This window comes from Phacochoerus africanus, chromosome 4 (genome assembly GCF_016906955.1).
Source record: "Phacochoerus africanus isolate WHEZ1 chromosome 4, ROS_Pafr_v1, whole genome shotgun sequence".
Taxonomy (NCBI): domain Eukaryota; kingdom Metazoa; phylum Chordata; class Mammalia; order Artiodactyla; family Suidae; genus Phacochoerus; species Phacochoerus africanus.
The window spans coordinates 47,807,027-47,816,765 of record NC_062547.1 but is presented as its reverse complement, the minus strand read 5'-3'; positions in this window follow the sequence as shown (position 1 = coordinate 47,816,765).

Here is a 9,739-nt window from a genome sequence, read left to right as displayed (position 1 = left end):
CAGGGATATAGATAAATTGGACATAGTCCTTGCCCACAGAAAGCGCATAGTCTAGTGGGGGAAGAAATATATGGACCCAGGTCATTGCAATGGAAGTTTAGATGGGGGAATACAATCTCTATATCCCCTTCCAGCTCAGATATTAGAGCTGCTCACATTAGCCTTATATCTTTAAACTGACCCACACCATGCAAGTCATCCTAAAACCAATTAAAACAAACTTGGGTTCCATCCATGGCTACTAGACACATTTACTTATAATACTCCAACACCTATTGCCCACCTTTAATCTCTGACTTCTGTTCTCTGTATCACACTGACCCATGAGCTTAGAGGCAGAATTCAGAATTTCCCAATGTCAACATTTGGTGTGTGTTCCCAAGGATGTAGCCTACGCTGACCTTCTTTCTCCTGGCAACTTTGACTAATTGCTCACTGGACCAGCTCTGGCCCCAGTGTCCTGGCTGGAGCTGGGTGCCCAGAATATGGCAATATTCTGACAATATTTCAAATTCCCATTGAACGGGTATTTAATTAAGACCAACTGGCCTTGGTACCCTGAGTAGGAGTAATGTCTGTTCATCCATCCTTTCTATTTGCTTTTCTCTGCTCTCCTTTAACCCAGGCTCACTAGTTTCTCTCCTTTCCTCCATTCTCTCCCAGCCAACCTCGTACATGACTTCCACTTACTTATTCTTAAGCCACTGCCTTGGGTATATCTTTCCAAGCTAAAAGCCTCCAAAGACTCTTCATTACCTACTCAAAATAGTTCAGAGCCATTGGCAGTCAAGTTCCTCCATACTTGGCCTCAAACTCCTCCCATCTTATCCCCCAGCCATGCTTCTACATGACCATGACCTGCCTTCTCTTAGAGACCTTACTAGGTGTGTGCTTTCTCACTTTCATGCTTCTTATTAAGCTCTCCCTTCTGTCAGGAAGCTGCTTCTCCCCTTCTCCACTGAGACAATATTGTCAAGTCCTAAATCAAGTTTCTCCTCCCAGACCCTCTGAAGTCATAACCTCTTGCCTATCTTACCAGCAACTCCTCATGTCCTTGCTTCCTTAAAATATCTCTTGCAATATAATTTTTGTTGTTTTATTTTTGTCCTCATATTGCATTGAGCCTTTTGCTGGTTATGTTTTCTTTCTCTCTGGCTCTGCCGTGAACCTTCAGCAAGCCACAGTGGGAGAGCATAGCCTTCAGAGTCTGATAGACATGGGTGTAAAGCCAGTTCTCTTATTGACTAGAGATGCAACTTTGAGCAAGTCACTTAATCTGGAGCCTCAGCCTCCTTATGTGTCAGCTGGGGATAATAACAGTCTCCTAAGATTACTGCCAGAATCAAATAAGACAGTGTACATGCAACTGCCTAAGAGGGCATGGCTCACTGTATTTTCTCCCGCTTTGTGTCCCACATGGAGATTTATACATAACACATTTTGAAAATGTATTGATTTGCTTTTGAAACATGTATACTGTGAATTGTGAATAATTAGAGGTGTCATAGACTAAATGATAGACACCCATTTATGTGGTACACTTTTGCAAAAAGGAAAAGAAAAAGGAAGGGCAGTCTCAGGGCCCTCAAATGGAGTGGAAGCTGAAAAAAAGAGTTGCAAGTAGTACCTGATACCTTGGCTGTCCTTGGGGGCAGAGCTGTCAAATTTGAGTTTTATTGCCCATTCAGGGATGGGGCAAGAATTTAAACTGAGACTCCTGCATAGAGCCAATACCTTTTAAAGGCATGTTCTGGAAAGTCCCACTCACCAGTCAAAGGTTCTGGGTAAGAAAAAAAAATTTCCCTTCGGAGAAATTGTAACCAGAAACCAATTGTAATTAAAGGGGTTTACCCATAGGGGTTATTCAAATTTCACAGGTTCAAACTTACAGGTGGGGGAGTCCTTATTAATTCGACGTGAGAAATTAATAAGCTGTTCCTAAGGTGGTAACAAGACCGGCAGAAGCAAATGCAAAAACCTCTTTGAAGACACACTTACAATCCAGGCTCTGCAGAAATCCCACAGGTAAACACTTCTGAACATCAGCCCAAGATCCAAGATTATGAAACATACAAGGAAACAGCAGAAATAAACAACAAAGCAACAACAAAAGCAGCAGAATGAACCCCCAGGTTAGCAGTATTTCCTGCAATGATTAGACCTGGGCCTCTCTTCAAAGAGCATCCCATCAGCCAGGGGGGCACTTCATTAACAGTGTAAGGCAATGCAGACAAATCCCAATTTAAAAATGGCTTGTATTCCACAAAGTAATTGGAATACGATACTCAGCTAGCAGAATATCAGTTCCTTAGAAAATGTTGTTTTACCTAGTAGATCACAAAAGCTTTTGGAATCTATAAGCCAGAAACTCTTGAAGACACAAAGCACAATTTTTAGCACACACTTCTGCTCAATAAACACTGGTGAAATGGATTTATAAAGGAATGAATGAGGCAGCTAGAGATGACCAGGACTGCAGCACCCAGGACCTGGGTGTTGCTTTGTTTGTTTGTTTCTGCTGTTTCCTGTGAGATGGTTTCCTTGTGTGTCTCAGAATCTCTTGAAGAAGATTCTTTCCAAGGTACAAGCTAGAGGTACAGCTTACAGGAGGCACTCTTCCATCTCCCCCCTCTGGCTTCTGGAGCTTTCCTCCCTGGCCCTAAACCAAGGGCTGCATGGACTCATCACGGCCATCCTGTTCTCAAATGCCTTTCTGCCCTTAATGCCCATCTTTTCAGTGTCAGGGAATCTTAGCTCCCTGTCCTTGGGAAGCACCCAGACTGGGCCCTGGAAAGATAATGAAGAGCTGTTAACCCCCTGGAGATGGTTGTATTTCTAACAGATGCTTGTTTCCCCAAGTGGGTCTCTAACTGGGATGATGAAGTGAGGTGAATGCATCCCAGCCATGTGGTCAGGCTGGGGCTGGAAACCTTTGCCAGGATCACCTTCCTGAGAGCCTACCTTTGGGTGGGCATCTTCATTCATTCAACAAATATTTATTGAGTGCCTTCTTCTTCTTCTTCTTTTTTTGGTCTTTTTAGGGCTGAACCCGCAGCATATGGAAGTTCCCAGGCTAGGGGTCAAATCAGAGCCTTAGCTGCTGGCCATAGCCACAACAATGCCAGATCTGAGCTGCATCTGTGACCTACACCACAGCTCACAGCAATGCCAGATCCTTAACCCACTGAGCGAGGCCGGGGATCAAACCTGTGTCCTCATGGATGCCAGTCAGATTTGCTTCTGCTGAGCCACAACGGGAACTCCTGAGTGCCTACTTCTGTTCAAGGCCCTAGAGATGCAGTGACGAACAGGATTGAATGTAGCCATGTTCCCGTGGAGTGTTCACGTTAGGTGAGGAGGCAGATAATAATAAAAATAAATACATGGACAAGAAACAGCAGAGAGTGAAAATGCTATTTCAAAAACAAAAGAGGAAGAAGTGGAGTTCCCATCGTGGCTCAGTGGTTAACGAATCTGACTAGGAACCATGAGGTTGTGGGTTTGATCCCTGGCCTCACTCAATGGGTTAAGGATCCCATGTTGCCATGAGCTGTGGTGTAGGTCACAGATGTGGCTCAGATTCCACGCGGCTGTGGCTCTGGCATAGGCCAGCAGCTACAGCTCAAATTAGACCCCTAGCCTGGGAACCTCCATGTGCCTCGTGTGCAGCCCTGAAAAGAGACACAAAGACCAAAAAAAAAAAAAAAAAAAAAAAGGAAGAAGTGAAGGAAAGCAACCCTGCCTCCCTCCAGTGTTTTCTCTCCTCCCTATCACCTCTGTTGAACCTCAAGTTTTTTGTTTTTTGGTTTTTTTTGTCTTATGTCCTTTTTTAAGGGCTGTACCCATGCCATATGGAGGTTCCCAGGCTAGGGGTTGAATTGGAGCTGTAGCTGCGGCCTACACCACAGCCACAGCAACACGGAATCCGAGCCTCGTCTGCGACCCACACCACAGCTCAGGGCAATGCCGGATCCTTAACCCACTGAGAGAGGCCAGGGATTGAACCTCAACCTCATGGGTCCTAGTCGGATTCGTTTCTGCTGCACCACAATGGGAACTCCTCAAGTATTTTTTTTAACATTCATAGTTTTTTAATTAAAGTATGGTTGATTTAGGAGTTTCTGTCGTGGTGTCAAATGTTGAAGTATCTTGGTTGAGGAATGGTAACTGCTATCCCTCTATCTGATTCCTCTCTGGTTCACTCATTCTTTCTCTCTGTGAGTTTTAAGGTTCTGCTCATTAATGGACGCTCTCTGCCTGGCTGTTAATTTCAACCTAGAAAGGGAAGTTGTCCCACAGGTAACCTTTGGAAACAAAGGCGACACAGGAGTGGTGAACAAGGCAATGATTAAGCGATCACAAATAGAATGTGAGCTTGCATTCATTTCTGCCCTAGCAGCCTGGGCTTCTTCCTGGAGACGTGGACAAAGGAACTTGAAAAGGCAAGAAATCCCTTTAAATACAAAGAGGACGCTCTGAAGTGTGGGGATAACATTCTGCAGGTGATGGACAGCGGATCACTCTCCTTGGGGTCTAGGATTAGAGACAGGTCAATCCTCCCACAGACCTCTGATGCTGGAGCAGCTGAAAGAGCCCTGAAAGGAGCCTCCTACTCACTCCCCATCTCTGCCCCCCAGGATCGTCTCCTAGAGAAGCTACCATGCGCTTAGGGAGCTTTCCTCAAACTCCTTATCATCCTGGGTGCCTGGCAGCTCTGGGGGGGCAGGATCCTCAGTTGAACCAAGAGCTCTTGTTGCAGCCAGAGCCCGCTCCCCTCTTACCCAGATCTCAGCAGCTCACAAACCTCAACACCCTGGAAGAAGATCTTTTATACTTGAAAACTCATAGTAAGTTTTGAGTTAAACTTAAACTTTCCCCCTGTGCAGAAAAGAAAAGAAAATCCAATTTTAAAAAAGGCTTTTCATTTAGATTCTTTTGATGTGTTATTTCCAGGTCTTGTCCTAGATCTTTCTTGAAAAAAGAAAAAAAGAACCAAAAAATCAGTTTACTTTGTGCCAGGACCGATTCTCCCCGTCTCCATCCATCTCTCCCTCTGCGTCTTTCTGTCCCTATCTATCTATGTCTCTCTTACACACACTCACACACACACCCTTTGTTGAACCCACACTTTTTCTGCCAATTTTATCTTATGTCTTGTCCCCTCCTCTCCACCCCACATCCCTGCCCAGCTCCACTCTCACCGTCTCCCACCAGGACTAGTGCAAAAGACCCCTAATAAATATTCAGCTCTATGATCTTGCATCGTTTTATTTTTATGGAGGGGAAATGTGGACGATCGAGTTTCAAATGATTTCTAATTTTTCTCGAAAGGGATTTGGGGTATGTGATGAGGAAATTTTGATGACTGAGAGTGGCCAAAATTTAAGAACTATGAAAAATGCATAAACCATTGGGTGTCATTTGATCAAACCCTTTGCATCCATGATTATTCACCTACAGTAATAGATGAATGCTGTCAGAAACAATTACAATGCAAGCTCATGTGGCCATATACAGAAAACCCCTTATTAATTATATAGATATGTACTGTAATGATGGGAAATAGAAATTGTTTATATTTAATTTTATACTCTATTTTTTAAATGGAGAAGGGCTTCTGTCACAATCATCATTTAATGTTTATTATATGTAGGGCGATTGTGCAAGAATAAATAAATTGTTATAATGTCTTTTAAAAAATTAAACACACACACAAAAAAGAAAAAGAAGAGTTCCCATCGTGGCTTAGTGGAAACAAACCCGACTAGTATCCATGAGGATGTGTGTTCGATCCTTGGCCTCACTCAGTGGGTTGAAGGATCTGACATTGCTGTGAGCTGTGGTGTGGGTCACAGACACGGCTGGGATCTGGCATTGCTGTGGCCGTGGCATAGGCTGGCAGCTGTAGCTCCAATTCGACTCCTAGCCTGGGAACTTCCATATGTCATGGGTGTGGCCCTAAAAAAATAAATAAATAAATGAATAAAAATTTAAAAAAATAAAGAAAAAGAAAATGGAGCTCCCATGTGGCTTAGCAGGTTAAGAACATGCATAGTATCTGAGGATGTGGGTTCTATCCCTGGCCTCGTTCAGTGTGTTAAGGATTTGGAAATGCTGGAAGCTGTGGTGTAGGTCTCAGATGCAGCTCAGATCCTACCTTGCAGTGGCTATGATGTAGGCCTCAGGTGCAATTCCAATTTGATCCCTACCCCTGGAACTTCCATATGCCACAGGAGCAGCCCTAAAAAGAAAAAAGAAAAAGAAAGTTAAACACAGATTTTTTTAAAAGGCAGGATCACATGGCAACTTTTAGATCTATAAACAATACTAATTTGGAGTTACTGCTGTGGCACGGTGGGTTAGTGATCCAGCTTGCCTCTGTGGATGTGCAGGTTCAATCCCAAGCCCAGTGCAGTAGGTTAAGGATCCAGTGTTGCTGTTGCTGTGGTGTAGGTTGCAGCTCCAGCTTGGATTTGATTCCTGGCCCAGGAACTTTTATAAGCCAAGGGTGTGGCTGAAAAAGAAAAAACGAAACCAAAAATAATACTGATTTGATTTCATTTGGTTCTCATCCTTGCGGGTGCAGGAATCAATAGTTCCTTCTTATTGCTACAACATAGCCAGATCCTTAACCCAATGAGCGAGGCCAGGGATTGAACCTGCATCCTTATGGATGCTAGTCAGATTTGTTTCTGCTGAGCCATGAAGGGAACTCCCTATTTAAATGTTTTCAAGTGCTGCATTGTACTCTCTGATTTTTTGCACTTGCTGTGTCCTTTGTCCTGCTTTCCAGGTGAGTTCTTGCTTATTTCTCAAGACCCAGATTAGAAATGGAATTTTGAGAAAGGCATTAGGATTCCTTGCTTGCATTATTACTGTAATATTATATTATGTACCTATTTCTGCATAACAAATTGCCTGCAGACTTAGTGGCTTAAAACAACAAATATTTATTAGCCCCTGGTTTTTGTGGGTCGGGAATTTGGGAGTGGTTTAGCTGAGTGGTTCTGGTGCACAGTATCTCTTAATGTTGCAGGCAGAATGTCAGTAGGGACTGCAGTCGTCTGGAGGCTTGACTGAGGCTGGAATATCCACTTCATGTGGCTTCGCAAGAGGCCTTAGTTCCTTGTGGGCTGCTGGCTGGAAGCCTCAATTTCTTATCAGCTGGACCTTTTCTCACATGGCAGCCACCTTCCCCAGAGGGAATGATGAGAGAGAGAGAGAGAGAGAGGGAGGCAGAAACCACAAGTCTTTTTTGACCTAGACTTAGAGGTGCCCTACCATCATTTCTACCATATTGTCAGTCCCACAGACAGTGGGGAACGTGAACCACACAGGGTACAAATACTAGGAGGCCAGATTCATTGAGAATCAGCTTGGAAACTGGCTACCCCAAGAAGTAACTAAGAGTATAGACCCCAAATTCATAGAACCAGGTTCAAATCCTGGCTCTGCCACGTGTTAGCTGTGTTACCACATGTAAGTTACTGAACCTCTCTAAGCCCTGATTTCCAATTCTGTAAAATGTGTATGATAGTATTATGGGATTTATTTTGGACCCCCCAAAAGATGACTTACAAAAAGTACCTGATTCATGGTAAGCATTTAATGAATGTTAACTCTTTTTTAATTATTATTATTATTATTATTATTTGGTCTTTTTGCCTTTTCTTGAGCCTCTCCTGTGGCATATGGAGGTTCCCAGGCTAGGGGTCTAATTGGAGCTATAGCCACCAGCCTACATGGGATCTGAGAAGCGTCTGCAACCCACACCACAGCTCACAGCAACGCCAGATCCTTAACCCACTGAGCAAGGCCAGGGATCCAACCCGCAACCTCATGGTTCTTAGTCGGATTTGTTAATCACTGCACCACGACGGGAACTCCGATGAATGTTAACTCTTATTAAGGTGATCCCAGTTCATATTCTCCTCAAGCCAATGGCCCCAAGGGTGCTCCCACATAGCTCTCTCATGTCCTTGCCTGGCTTCTTCGCCTGGGTATCACTCACAGAGACAGGTGTGTTTGGGTCTCTCTGCCCATCCCCTTCCTCCACTATTTTGCTTTGAACAGTTTCAGTCTTTTCTAAAATATTAAACCATAATCCCATTCCCCCACCTCCAAAGATGTGAGTGAAATGTGTGTATCCTTAGGTTAAAACCTCAAGTTTGGCTGCTTACCTTTACCCCATGTGTGGCCACCTGCTCCACACCTCTGGGCCTCTCCCTTATTCAAGTTATTTCCATGTCACTTTTATTCATTTAAGCAGCCTCAAGTGACTGCTCATGGCCAGGCCTGGGCTTGGTGCCCAGATTCCAAGATCAGAAAGACAGGGAGAACCTGGCCTTTGGAACCACACTGTCATCTCATATCATCATTATCCTATTTTCTTTGGATGTATTTTCCCCTCTTCCTTCCTTGGACCATAGTTTTATTAGTCACAACCACTAATTTTTGAGCACTATCTTTGTGCCGGGTTCTATGTTTATGTCACCCTCTGCCAATCTATCACCCCAAGAAGCAATGAGCCTGCGAATTGGGATCCTAAACCTTCCATTTCCTACTTAGGACTTCTAGGTTATACGAGATTCCTTCCAGATCTCTTCTGTCTGAATTATTCTTTCTCTGTGTTGGTCACTCCCCCCACCCACCCCTCACTGCAAGCCCACGATCTGCCTTCCTTTGCCCTGCTCTGGGCTCTGGGAGACTAACCCCTCTGGAAAGCATCACTGCAGCCCTTTTGCCTTCTGGGTCCCTTTGGGGTTCAGACAAAGGGAGGGTTTGGCTAGAGATCCAAGGGCAGCAGGAGATGAGACTGGAGCACTTCTTTCAGATTCATCTCCACCTTGCTACTCCGGCCATAGCCCTGTCCCTCCATGGCCATAGCTCCTGGATGGGAGGGAGGCGTCTTCTCCGAGTCTCTAGCTTTCACTCGACTCAGACACATCCTTTCTTCCTCACACCCTTTCAGGCCCAGGAGTGGTAATGCCTTCCAGTTGTTGCACATTATGGCTGATACTAAACTATTGCCTTGACTCTGTGAACTTGCAAAATGCACTATTCGCTGTCACGGTTTCCCCCATTGCATTACTTCCAATCAAGGAATACATTTCATAGCAAAAGAAGGGAGACAATGGGTCCTTGTCCATGGGATCTACCAGCCTTACCTTGTAAGAAGCAGCAGGCCAGGTGGGTGGTAAAGTGGAAGAGCCTATTGAAGACTTTCTGTGGAACCAGTTGAGAGACAACACCATAAAAATCTAGGGTTCTGTTTTTGTTTGTTTGTTTTTTGTTTTGTTTTTGTCTTTTTGCCTTTTCTAGGGCTGCACCCGAAGCATATGGAGGTTCCCAGGCTAGGGGTCGAATCAGAGCTGTAGTCACCATCCTACATCACAGCCACACAGCAACACGGGATCCGAGCCACGTCTGCAACCTACACCACAGCTCGTGGCAACGCCGGACCCTTAACCCACTGAGTGAGGCCAGGGATCAAACCCACAACTTCATGGTTCCTAGTCAGATTCATTAACCACTGAGCCACGACATGAACTCCCTCTAGGGTTTTTATTTACAGGATGCAGAATACACTCTGAACTATCAACCAATGTATGTTTCTGTTTTTCCAGAAACAGGCACAGGTGTCAATGGGTGGAAGCACTTTATTCACTCACAGAACTTTGTTCTGATGTGTCGGAGGTCTGAGTACCCAAGGGAAAAATGCTTCCATCAGAGGACACAA